Here is a 13,154-nt window from a genome sequence, read left to right as displayed (position 1 = left end):
AAGTTGGATACTTTCAATAGGTACAGTCGATTATACCTCAATAAAGCTGTTTTTTAAAAAAAAATTCCAAAATGATCACCTCACAAAAACAGGCTGGAAGGGGAGAAGCACATCATTCATAGTCCAATATTGAGTTTTCAATCCTGTCTGTCTACCAATTCTATTTCCCAGTGTACAAATAGGTCTTTTAGGTGAGACATCACTTTTGACAGCAAAATTACCTCGTAATGAAACCTTTTCAGATGTCTGTATTCTCCCCATAGCATCAATTTCTTTAGAAAAAGTTAGCAAAATGGAAAAGGTGTCTTCTAGTTTAAAGAAACAAAGCCATGGAACATCTTTAAGTTCAATAATTCTTTATATACTTTGCCACAAAGATGAATCTTTACATACTGCAAAATGTTTTCTTAGTCATTTCCAAACTTATTAAAAATACAGTAAGGATTGTACCATATTTTTATAGTTCTTGCTTTTTTTTTTTTTTTTGAGTTGGGGTCTCACTCTGTCACCCAGACTGGAGTGCAGTGGCCGCTCCCAGCCACCGCAGCCTTGCCTGCTGGGCTCCGGCAATCCTTCCGCCTCAGCCTTCCGAGTAGCCGGAATTACAGGCATGCGCTACCACGCCCGGCTGATTTTTTGATTTATTGTAGAGATGAGATCTCGCTGCCCAGGCGGGTCTCGAACCCGCGGGTTCAGGCAATCCACTCACCTCAGCCTCCCAAAGGCGCGGGATTACAGGCTGAGCCACCCAGCCCGGCTTAGTTCCTGCTTCTTATCAAAATACACTGAAGACACATTGCAGCTCCTTGTGTACTTAGGGTCCCTATGTAGGCTGTCACTTGCACTTCACCTAGAGATAGTTCTTCAACCCATCAACAATCCACCAGCATTACATTTACTGGGATTTGTTCTTTATTTTTATTTTTTTAATTTTTTTTGAGTTGGAGTCTCACTCTGTCGCCCAGACTGGAGTGCAGTGGCCGCTCCTGGCCACCGCAGCCTCGACCTGCTGGGCTCTGGCAATCTTTCTGTCTCAGCCTTCCAAGTGGCTGGAACTACAGGCGTGCGCTACCGCGCCCGGCTTATTTTTTGATTTATTGTAGAGATGAGGTCTTGCCAAGTTGCCCAGGTGGGTCTCGAACCTGTGGGTTCAGGCAATCTACTCACCTCAGCCTCCCAAAGGCGCGGGATTACAGGCTGAGCCACCAAGCCCGGCTCTTTATTTTTTTTAATTAAAAAAAATTTTTTTGAGTTGGAATCTTACTCTGTCACCCAGGCTGGAGTGTGATTACATGCTCATGGTCACCACAGCCTTGACCTGCTGAGCTCAGGTGATCCTTCTGCCTCAACCTTCCACGTAGCTGGAACTACAGGCACACGCCACCACACCCAGCTAATTTTTTGATTTATTGTAGAGATAAGGTCTCGCCAAGTTGCTCAGGCTGGTCTCAAACCTGTGAGTTCAGACAATTCTTTCACCTCAGCTTCCCAAAGTGCTGGGATTATAGGCATGATCCACCGCACCCGAACTTTTTTAATGTTTAAAGACAGGATCTCTGTTACTCAGGCTGGAGAGCAGTCATGGCTCACTGCGATCATGGCTCACTGTAAACTCAAATTACTAGACTCAAGAGATCCTCCTGCACCTGCTTCCCAAAATGCTGGGATTATAGGCATAAGCCACTGCCCTTGGCCTACCAAGATTTTTTATAATACCTTTTTTCCATAAAGTGCAAATAAAATTTAAAAGGTAACAATAATATTAAATGCTGGAATTCTGAAGCCAGACTGCCTGTTCTTTTCCCAGTTTGGTCCCTTAGTAAATGAGTGACCTTGAGGAAGTTAACTGCTCTGTGCCTTACTTTCTCTCTCTGAAAATGGAGCTAGTGATAGTATTTAACCTCATTGGGTTATGAGTAAGTTACCAAGGTAAAGCTCCTAAACCTTGCCTGGTGCCCAGCACAGACCAAGTGCTCAGTGAACATTAGATATTATTACTTTTAACTGTTGGCAACGTATCTTCTCAGAGTATCTCACTAAAAATATAGTATTTGTATTTCTTTTTTTTCTTTGAGTCGGAGTCTCACTCTGTCCCCCAGGCTGAAGTGCAGTGGCATGCTCATTCCTACTGCAGCCTCAACCTGCTGAACTCAGGCAATCCTGCCTCAACCTTTCAACTAGCTGGAACTACAGGTGCACGCTACTATGCGGCTAATTTTTTTTTTATTTATTGTAGAGACGAGGTCTTGCCAAGATTGAGACTGCCTGAGTCTCAAACCCCTGGGATCAGGCAGTTCTCTCGCCTCAGCCTCCCAAAGTGCTGGGATACCGGCATGAGCAAGTATCACACCATGAATTGAGCTATAGAAGAAACATCAGTGCTTTCATCCAAACCTTCTATACATTTTTTTTTTTTTGAGTTGGAGTCTCACTGTCGCCTAGACTGGAGTGCAGTGGCCACTCCCGGCCACCGCAGCCTCGACCTGCTGGGCTCCGGCAATCCTTCTGCCTCAGCCTTCCAAGTAGCTGGAGCTACAGGCGCACGCTACCACGCCTGGCTAATTTTTTTTATTTATTGTAGAGATGAGGTCTCGCCAAGTTGCCCAGGCAGGTCTCGAACCTGTGGGCTCAGGCAATCCACTCACCTCAGCCTCCCAAAGGCACAGGATTAAAGGCTGAGCCACCGAGCCTGGCTACCTTCTATACTTTAACAGTTATTTTTTACTTGCTTCTTCAAATCCATGCATTTTCTGACAGTATTTACTGACAGAAAATGGGTTGTAGTTGCCATGCTGTTTTCTGTATATTATGTTAGCCATTTTTACTGTGGTAGGAAATAGTGATTCCATGATGGTTTATGACTTTTTGTCTTTGACATTTAACTAAGAAACCTCAAACTGTATATTTATCATTTCTTAATGAAACTTTGTACACTACTAAATTGCATATTGCATGACTTTAAACACTGAAGACTGCAATGGTTTGTCCACAGGTCCTGAACATTTAATTTTTTTTTTTTTTTTTTTGAGTTGGAGTCTCACTCTGTCACCCAGACTGGAGTGCAGTGGCCGCTCCCGGTCACCGCAGCCTCGACCTGCTGGGCTCCGGCGATCCTTCCGCCTCAGCCTTCCGAGTGGCCGGAATTATAGGCGCGCGCTACCACGCCTGGCTAATTTTTTGATTTATTGTAGAGATGAAGTCTTGCCTGCCCAGGCGGGTCTCAAACCCGCGGGTTCAGGCAATCCACTCACCTCAGCCTCCCAAAGGCACGGGATTACAGGCTGAGCCACCGAGCCCAGCTTGAACATTTAATTTTAAAGTCTAGTTAATCACACTGGCCTCATAATATTGGTTAATACCTCAAGACCCAACATTACAAAACGGAACCCAAAGAAACTTGGAATTACTTTTTGGAAGGTGGGCCCCTTGTAACACAGGCTTCCCCTGTGAGGTAAGTGTCCCAGGAAGCCACCAGCATCAGTGCACCAGCTAGTGTTGTGAAAAGCTGTGTTTGACTAAAGTGAATTACTTTTTGGAGATTCTTTCAACTCGTTTGTCCATTTCATAATGGGTGATTTACATGAATAACCTGCCCACACTGCACTGAGTGTTAAGCAGTTTTTGACCCAAAAACAGCACGACCCCCGTGCCTTCCTCATTCACCCAATCTTGCCCAAAGCAAATTTTTTTTTTCCGAGTTGGAGTCTCACTCTGTCGCCCAGACTGGAGTGCAGTGGCTGCTCCCGGCCACCGCAGCCTCCACCTGCTGGGCTCAGGTGATCCTCTCTCCTCAGCCTTCCAAGCAGCCCGAACTACAGGCGCACGCTACTACGCCTGGCTAATTTTTGATTTATTGTAGAGATGAGCTCTTGCCAAGTTGCCCAGGCGGGTCTCGAACCCGTGGGCTCAGGCAATCCACTCACCTCAGCCTCCCAAAGCGTGGGATTACAGGCTGAGCCACCGAGCCCAGCTGCAAATTTTTTATTTTAAAAATTTTTTTATTTCCCCAATGAAAAAAGTCCTCAAAGGGAAATATTTTGCCAATATGGAAAAGGTAAAACAAAAAACAGCAGAAGCACTAAAAGGCATCAAAACTGACAAGTTCAAAAACTGTTTTTAGTAGTGGAAAAAGTGTCTTGATAGGTGTATTGCATCAAATAGAGTATTCTGAAGGTGACTGAAGTTTAAACATGTAAGAATAAATGCACAATTTTTTAATTAAAAAATTCCAGGTTTTTTTGTTCCTCCTTGTACACTTAGAGTGAAAAATATCATTATTAATAGTAAATGTAAATCCATGGTCTTGATCATTTAAACTTTATTACTTTTTGCCAACTTCTTAGACGATAATTGTTTTCACTTTGAGCTCAGCAAGTAAACAAATGTGTCAATAAACTTTGATTTTAAGAAAACTTGTGTACACCCCATGCAGCACGCTAGTCCAGGGAGTCAGCTGGGCCAGAACTACTCATGTGAGAGGGAGGGAAGGATGAACTTGGATGTGCTGATGATGTGGACCAAGCAGGGGAAGTCAGCAAAAGAGCAGCAAATAAGTGGCCCATGGTAAAATGCATATTCAGAAATGCTTTTAACTGGGCACAGTGGTTCACACCTGCAATCCCAGCACTTTGGAAGGCAGAGGATTGTCTGAGCCCAGGAGTTTGAGACCAGCCTGAGCAACTTGGCGAGACCTCATCTCTACGATACACTAAAAAATTAGCCAGGCATGGTGGCATGCACCTGGAGTTCCAGTTTGTTGGAGGTGAAAGGATCACCTGAGCCCAACAAGTCGAAGCTATGGTAGCTGTGAGAGTGTCACTGAACTCCAACTCAAAAATAAAAATAAAAGAAACGCTCTGAGGACACACACCCAGACTCACACACATGTGACTGCATGTATCTGGCTGGTAGACACCTTAGATGTCTTTTGAGCAGCCCTCCTAGATTTGGAGAATTTCCATCTTATAGGTTTTGCCTACCTAGGAGGAAACCAAAACTTGACTTCTCAGCCCTCTCGTAGGTAGGACACAGACGTGTAACTTAGGATCTAATGAGATGCCCTCACAAGAGACTTACTCAAGAAGGAACAAAGAAAGGACTCAGGCACTGTGGTGAACCTGCTTTCTGGTGGGTGAATGCAGAGGATCCAGGTCTCAGGCAGCAGTGGCAGTAGGACTGGTGAGAGGGTTGGGGCTTGGTGGGAGGAGCTGTAGTGGTCTCTCCTTGGCGGGGAGCAGCGGAAGCTTTCCATGTAGTCTTGTGGTGTGGCTGGGCCTTGTTCCTGGCTGTTTCCTCCCATCTTTTGAATGCAATTTTTGAATAGTCCACCCCACTCCCCAAGTAGCTAGAGCATTCTGTTGTTTGTGAGCTGGCAAGTTGAAAAAGACTTCGTTAAGGGTAAATTCACTGAACTCTAATGAGAAAATTGCATCTGTTTCATTTGCTAAAAGAGATAGGACTAAATAAAAAAGGATTCTCAGTATGAAAAAGAAAATATAGATACCAGTTAGGATAAGTCAAGTCTATACCTCTGTGGTCCTAAATTAGAATTGAAATTATCAATATGAGCGTGATGTGTAATTTTTTTTTTTTTGAGTTGGAGTCTCACTCTGTCGCCCAGACTGGAGTGCAGTGGCCACTCCCGGTCACCGCAGCCTCGACCTGCTGGGCTCCGGCGATCCTTCCGCCTCAGCCTTCCAAGTAGCTGGAACTACAGCCGCGCGCTACCAAACCCAGCTGATTTTTTTATTTTTATTGTAGAGATGAGGTCTCGCCAAGTTGCCCAGGCGGGTCTCGAACCCACAGACTCAGGCAATCCACTCACCTCAGCCTCCCGAGGCGCGGGATTACAAGCTGAGCCACCGAGCCCGGCTGTGATGTGTATTTTATTGCTTTCAAAAATTCTTAGCTTTGTCTACCAAAAGCCCCAGAAACAATGGCCAAGTAGTAAGGAACATCCCTTGTTCCCGAATAATGGCCTTGGAATATCATTTTTCACTAAAAGACACTATGGTGTCTCGAAGAAATGGCTGATTTCATATGTGGGCAGGAAATGTACAAGATGAATCTGGAACATCATACCAGAAAGCAAAAACAACAACAGCAAAATAAAAACAAGTAGGATTGTGTTGGGTCAAAAAGACTCAGAGCCAACTTAAAGAGGCCTCCGCTGGCCAAAGAGAGTGGCCATATCAGTAAGGATAATGACAATGAACTGAGACATATCAAATATGTTTAAATTCAAGAGTTCATAGTAATACTAAAGCAAGCAAACAAAAAATTTGTTCTCTTTGGAGGATGTTAGGGAATTAACTATTTTGCACCAGCTGAACAAAAGGAAAGACTCAGACATTTATCCTTCATTTCCTATACAAATCTTACCACTGGACAACCAAATGGATGATGAGTAATGTTGCTTTATAGAAGTATTCCAACAAGTAAATATAAGCCAGGAATGGAAAGCTGTAATCTTATGCCTCCCATTTACAAATGAATTCAGAATTCAAGCATGGCACATGCAACACAAAATAAGAGGCAACCAGACATGTCATGTGTTGAAGAATATACCACCCCTGTGAAATCACCTTTCCTCCAGAAAAAAACAAACCGTTATCCACTTGAGTCGCCTGATACAACAGTTTGCCGGGAATACAGGTAAGGGAACCCACTAAACAAACAACACTATGAGAATGCAATCAGCAAAATCCTGACTGTGAGAAAGTCCACAGAACACATGATCTGGTTTCTCTAGAAAGTAAATTGTAAGGGGGGATAAAAAAGATGAAGTGGGAAACTATGATTAAAAGTGACCTAAAAGACATTGGAAACAAAACAGACAAGCAAAAATAAAAGCAGACCAGAGGTAAACTATGACGTGTAGAGAAGTCAGGCTTGAATGATGAAATGACATAAAGGAAAGCTAGGATGTAATCATCTTAGATGTCAGCATAGTGGTGACTCTTACCAGGGAGAGTAGTGATTGTTTTGGGGACAGGTTACATGAAGGGCTTGGTGGGTGGGATTGGCAAGTTTCTGTTTCCTATCACAATTGGTCTTATAAGGTACTATGTTAAAATAATCCTGTGAGCTATATATTTGTTTCACACTTTTTCTATGTCTGTGCTACATTTAAGGATAAAAACATTTAAGTGACAACAGAAAACCAGAAAACATTTACTTACATTTTCACATATTCATTTGGTGGTTTTTGGAGTCTCACTCTGTCACCCAGGCAGGAGTGCAGTGGCATGCTCACAGCCACCACAGCCTCGACCTGCTGGGCTCAGTTGATCCTTCTGCCTCAGCCTTCAAAGTAACTGGAAGTACAGGCACATGCCACCATGCCCAGTTAATTTTATTTATTTACTTATTCTAGAGATAAGGTCTCATCAAGTTGCCCAGGCTGGTCCCAAACCTGTGGGCTCAGGCAATCCTCTCACCTTGGCCTCCCAAAATACTGAGATTATAGGTGTGAGCCACCGCACCTGGCCAATTTGGTGTTTTAATAATGTGAGACTTACTGAGTGTGTGTTGGGAAAACTAACAGATGCTGATCCTTGCCTCCAAGAGCACGCCCTGGCAGGGAAGTGACAGGAAACATGTTATCCTTCTCTGTGATTACAAGGACTGGAGTGAAGCAGAATGGAATAGATTTTGGGGGGCCGTGTGCAATCCAGGGAAAAGATGATGGTGGCATGGGACGGGAACAGCAGTAGGGAAAGAGAGAAGTAGGTAGATTCCAAACATATTTTGGAGGTAGAGCTGACAGACTGGTTATTTGTTAATGTATTTGTTGTTTGCGTGTGACTGGGATAAGGAAAGGGAAATGTCGGCGATGCCTTCTAGTATTGGTTGACTAAATGGACAGTGAAACAATTTGCTAAGATGGCTGGATCTGGAGGAACATAAACGAGCTAGTACTTCTGACATGCAAAACCTGCTATGCTGCCGTCAAAGGAGGAACTCATATCATCTCCTAGGTTCCTAGAGCATCCTTTTTTTTTTTTTTTTTTTTTTTGTTTAGTGGCAAGGTCTCACTATGTTGCCCAGGCTGGAGTGTGGTGGCTATTCACAGACACAATCATAGTACACTGAGGCCCAATCTCCTGGGCTCAAGCAATCCTCCTGCCTCAGCCTCCAGATTGCTGGGACTGCAGGGGCACTATTGTGCCTGGCCTGCATTATCTTTTATCTCACAGAGATAAATGTCTTGCCCACAGACGGCGCTCAGGGCGTCATTTGAATGCAGTACGTAGCAATGCACTGACTACTAATCTAGATGAAGAAGAAGCAATACAGGCCAAGATCCCTCCTCTAGGACCACCGTGACATTCCAGCTCAGTGAGTGCACCCCCTGTGCGTGAGGGAGGAAGAAGTCTAACCATCTGTTATCATGTCAACCCATTTGGTTTCATGGTCATAAAATGATGCTATGCATTTGTTCCTAAACCGTAAGTGAAGGAACGAACAGCAGACAGCCTGAGCAAGGGCTTACTATACAGACACTAGCCAGCTTCAGGGACTGTTCTTTTTTTTTTTGAGTTGGAGTCTCACTCTGTCACCCAGACTGGAGTGCAGTGACCGCTCCCGGCCACCGCAGCCTCGACCTGCTGGGCTCCAGCGATCCTTCCGCCTCAGCCTTCCAAGTAGCTGGAACTACAGGCACGCGCTACCACGACTTGCTCATTTTCTTTTGATTTATTGTAGAGATGAGGTCTCGCCAAGTTGCCCAGGCGGGTCTCGAACCCGCGGGCTCAGGCAATCCACTCACCTCAGCCTCCCAAAGGCGCGGGATTACAGGCTGAGCCACGGAGCCCAGCTTCAGGGACTGTTCTTGCTCGCTGTTTCTCACGACAGCATTTGTAGAGCTCCTACAGGCAGCAGGATTATCAAAATACTGTACTATAAACCCTAAAGGTGTGTAGTGATTTCTGGGAGAATTGAGGAAGAAGAGATTAACAATGACTGGAGAAGGTGTCACAGACATGATACTTCCACTGAATTTGGATCTCACATTAGGGGGAGGGAGGCAAAGAGGTGGAGTGAGGTAGGAAGGGCTGCGGGCAAATGGGGCAGCTTCTGTAGGCAGAGCCTGTGAGGAAACAGGCAGAATTACCTCAAGGATACTAAACAACTGGCGTTTAGAAAGTGTTTTCCAGAGGCTCGGTGGCTCAGCCTGTAATCCCGTGCCTTGGGAGACTGAGATGAGTGGATTGCCTGAGCCTGCGGGTTCGGGACCCGCCTGGGCATCGAGACCTCATCTCTACAATAAATCAAAAACTCAGCCGGCACGCCTGTAATTCCGGCTACTTGGAAGGCTGAGGTGGAAGGATCGCCGGAGCCCAGCAGGCCGAGGTTGTGGTGGCCGGAAGCAGCCACTGCACTCCAGCCTGGGCGACCGAGTGAGATTCCAACTCAAAAAAAAAAGAAAGTGTTTTCCCCTACAAAGCACCTTCTACAGGGAAGTGGTAGGGCTGGACCAGCACAAAAGTGGTACCAGTGAATGTATAAACCAGGTTGTTCCAGAAGCTTTAAGTGCATTCGTGATGTATTCTGTTCATTCTGCTGTATTCTGTTCATTCTTTACCTCTCCCATGTCTCTTGCTGTTTGCAGACCTTTTTTCCTCCTTGAATGAGTGTGAGTTGTCTGCAGACCTGGCAGGAGCTGCTCCGGCAGGGTCTACCCACTGGTCTCACTGTCTTGGGCAGTGGGAGAGCCCTGGTGATTTTACACTTGGGTGAGGTCTGCCTGACGTGACCCACTGGCTCCCGCATTATCACCAGCTTCAGCCAGTGTCTTTTAGCCAGTGATTGAGTCCACACTTGCATACCCTACAAGTGGCCCTGGCCCAAGGGCATGGTGGGGGGGCTTGTTTAAGAGGCCCTTGAGGGAGTCCCATGGACACAGATGTGATTTCCCCAGCAGGCAGTCCTGAGGTCAGGAAGAGAAGGACTTTGGAGTTTGTAGACAGAGAGGGTGTAGGGAGAGAGCATGGCGGGGGCTGTGAGGAAGGCACCATGGGCAATTTGGTCAAGAGTCACTCTTTCTATAGCAGAGAAACGACACAGGCCTCAGGCAGAAATCCTGTTTAAGTTAGATCCTTATGAGTGTGAGAATCTAGCTATATTCTTTAGAATGTCTGCTTTTCACTTATAATTTGGGGACAAAAGCACTTACCTCACCTATCATAATTTATGAGGATTAATATAATGGGTTTATGGGTTTAGTGGAATAATATCTTGTTACACTTCTTCCTCTGTCACAGAAATGCACATAGGGTACATCTAATAAGTCATTGTGCTAGGCGCAGTGGCTCACGTCTGTAATTCCAGCATTTTGGGAGGCCGAGGCAGGAGGTTGACTTGAGGCCAGGAGCTGGAGACCGCCTGGGCAACATAGTGAGACACTGTCTGTACACACACACACACACACACACACACACACACACACACACACTAGCCTGGTATGGTGGTGTGTGCACATACAGTCCCAGCTACTGGGGCCTGGGCGACAGAGTGAGACCTCAACTCAAAAAAAAAAAAAAGTCATTGAGATACAATTATCCTAGGGAAAGGGTCTTGGCCTGAATCATTTTCTCTTCGTCTGGGTTTGCAGTCAGTGCATTGCATCTGTATTGCATTCAGATGATGAGTGCTGAGCTCTTTGAGATAAAAGATGATGCTCGAGGAACTTGAGAAACGATGTGAGTCACTCCTTTGACAGCAACATAGCAGGTTCTGTGCCAGGAGTGCCATCTCGTTTATGTCACATCAGATCCTGCTTACTTTCAATCATTCACACTAATTGAAGAGTGTTGTGCCAAAAGTAAAAATTATTTTTTGAGATCTCTTTAGCTTTGGAATGCTTTCTATGATGTAAGGTGACAGATTTATTTTCCTTTTAATTAAATTGACCCATGTATTGTGCTAGCCATTGTGCTAAGCTTGAAGCAATCAAAAGTGGGTAAGACACAAATGAAAAAAAAAATGCAATGAAAAGGTAGCAATTTCCATGAGGGAGGTACAAACATGCTTAGTTCTGGTTTAGAGAGTAGAACTATTTCAGGAAGGAGGTAGTATATCAGTCAGGATGGCTAGCTTGGCTGCAGTAACGAACAATCCTCAACTCTCGGTGGCTTAACATCCCCAGAGCTGCCTCCTCATTCATACTCATATGCAACACACATCAGCAGGGTTCTGCTCCTTGTAGTCACTTAGAGTCACAAGTGACAAAGGTTTAATCTCAGAAGAGAACATGAGAATTGTGCACTGCGTCCTTATTTGTACTACTATGTGGAAGTGATGTGTGTACCCTCTGTGAGATTTTCTTGGCTACAGCTAGCCATATGGCCACATCTAATATCAAAAAGGAAGTAGTGCCATCCCAGCCAGTGCCCTTCTGGCAGAGAGCTAGAAACACTTGGTGAACAGCACTAATAACCCCCGTTGGTGGCTTTGACCCAATGCAGAGGTGAGTGTGAAGGTGAAGAATTTCCCAGTGGACGAGAAGTTTCAGGAAAGGTGCAAAGTTTGGAAAGTCTGACTGAGGTGAGGATCCAAACAATAATGTTGGGAGACACAGTTGCAAGAGAGGACATGTCAGAGTGTGGAAGCCATGTTTGGGAGGCTGGATTTTTATCCAGGAGATACTGAATGTTTTAAAGGGGCTGTGATTTCTGAAGATTAGCTGATTGCTACGCGTAGGAGAGATCAGAGTGTGGCAAACTGGAGACAGGAGATCTCTCTGCTTCTTACAGAAAACCAGGCAATGAGTGATGAGGGCTTGAATTGGGGTCTTCTAAATGAAGAAGACAGGCATGGTGGCTGGTGCCTGTAATTCCAGCACTTTGGGAGGCCAAAGTGGGAGGACTGCTTGAGGCAGGAGTTCCAGACCAGCCTGGGCAACATAGTGAGACTTTGTCTCTAGGAAAAAAAAAGTAGCTGGATGCGGTAGCACTCGCCTGTAGTCCCAGCTATTTGGGAGGCCGAGGCAGAAGGATCCCAGGAGTTTGAGGCTGTGGTGAGCCATGATTGTGCCACTGAACTCCAGTAGAGTGACAGAGTGAGATCCTAACTCAAAAATACATAAAGGGGGAAGAAAGCAAGGGCTGTATTTACTGGCTACTGGAAAGTCTTGAGCGGATTTGGAACTTGTTGGATGGGAGACATAGGAGGGATGGAAATCAGGCTTTGAGCCTAGGAGAATGGTACTATAAGAGAAAACAGCGGAAGATGGGCAAGTCTGGGAGGGAAATATGGGGCTTGCTGATTTTAAAGCGGGGATTTTTATTTTGGTCACTCATTTCCCCACACCCAGGACAGTGCTTAGCACATAATTCCTGCTTGTTGATAGTGCTTAGCACATAGTATGTGCTGTGTTGACTATGGAATACAGCAGAACAGAAATGAAGATGTTTGATGGTTAATGCAGAACTGGTGCTCACTGGTAATGTTTATGGTGGGATGGCAGGTTTACCTACTGAAGTGATAAGATGAGATGCATTGCTGAGAGAGAGAGAGAGAGAGAGAGAGAGAGAATATACAGAGAAAAAAGGGAGGAAACTGAAGAGAGAACTTTGGAAACCCTGACACTTAAGGGCCAGAAGGCAAGAGGCAAGTCTGGAACCCAGGGAAGATGGGCATTTGAAGTATCACATGCTGCAAAGGGGTGAGGGACGTGAGGACGTCTAAGAGGGCGTCTGACTGCACAACCTCGACCTCTAGTGACCCACCCAGGGAGAGCTGGGTGAAGGCCACAGCGAGCACCTCCTAACGTGGGGAGCAGGCAGCTACCGGCCGCAGGAGGAGGGAGGTCAGTGGCCCGACAGGGAGCACGGGTCAAGGGTGGTTCTGGTTCTTGTTTGGTTTTGAGTGGGCCATCTTTGCGATTTAGTCCTGTAGTACGGTGACCAAGGTGAGAGATCCAGCGGGAGAGGTCGAAGGTGCAGGAGGGAAAGGGTGATTGGCATCCCAGAGCCTGGGCAAGCGCGGCCTCCCAAGGGAAGGGCCACTAATGGAGAGGAGGGGCGGGTGTGCGCACTTTTGTCGTTGCTGGGTCCTTAGAGACTCCCCAGTCGAGTCGCCGGCGGCTTTCCCCTCCGCCGTAACCGGGGGAGGGGCGTTCCCCGAGGGTCTGCGAGGGCGGGGCGGCCGGG

This window comes from Carlito syrichta, unplaced genomic scaffold, assembly GCF_000164805.1.
Source record: "Carlito syrichta isolate Samal-C Ts95f unplaced genomic scaffold, Tarsius_syrichta-2.0.1 Scaffold303153, whole genome shotgun sequence".
Lineage (NCBI taxonomy): Eukaryota > Metazoa > Chordata > Mammalia > Primates > Tarsiidae > Carlito > Carlito syrichta.
This window is presented reverse-complemented; position numbering follows the sequence as displayed.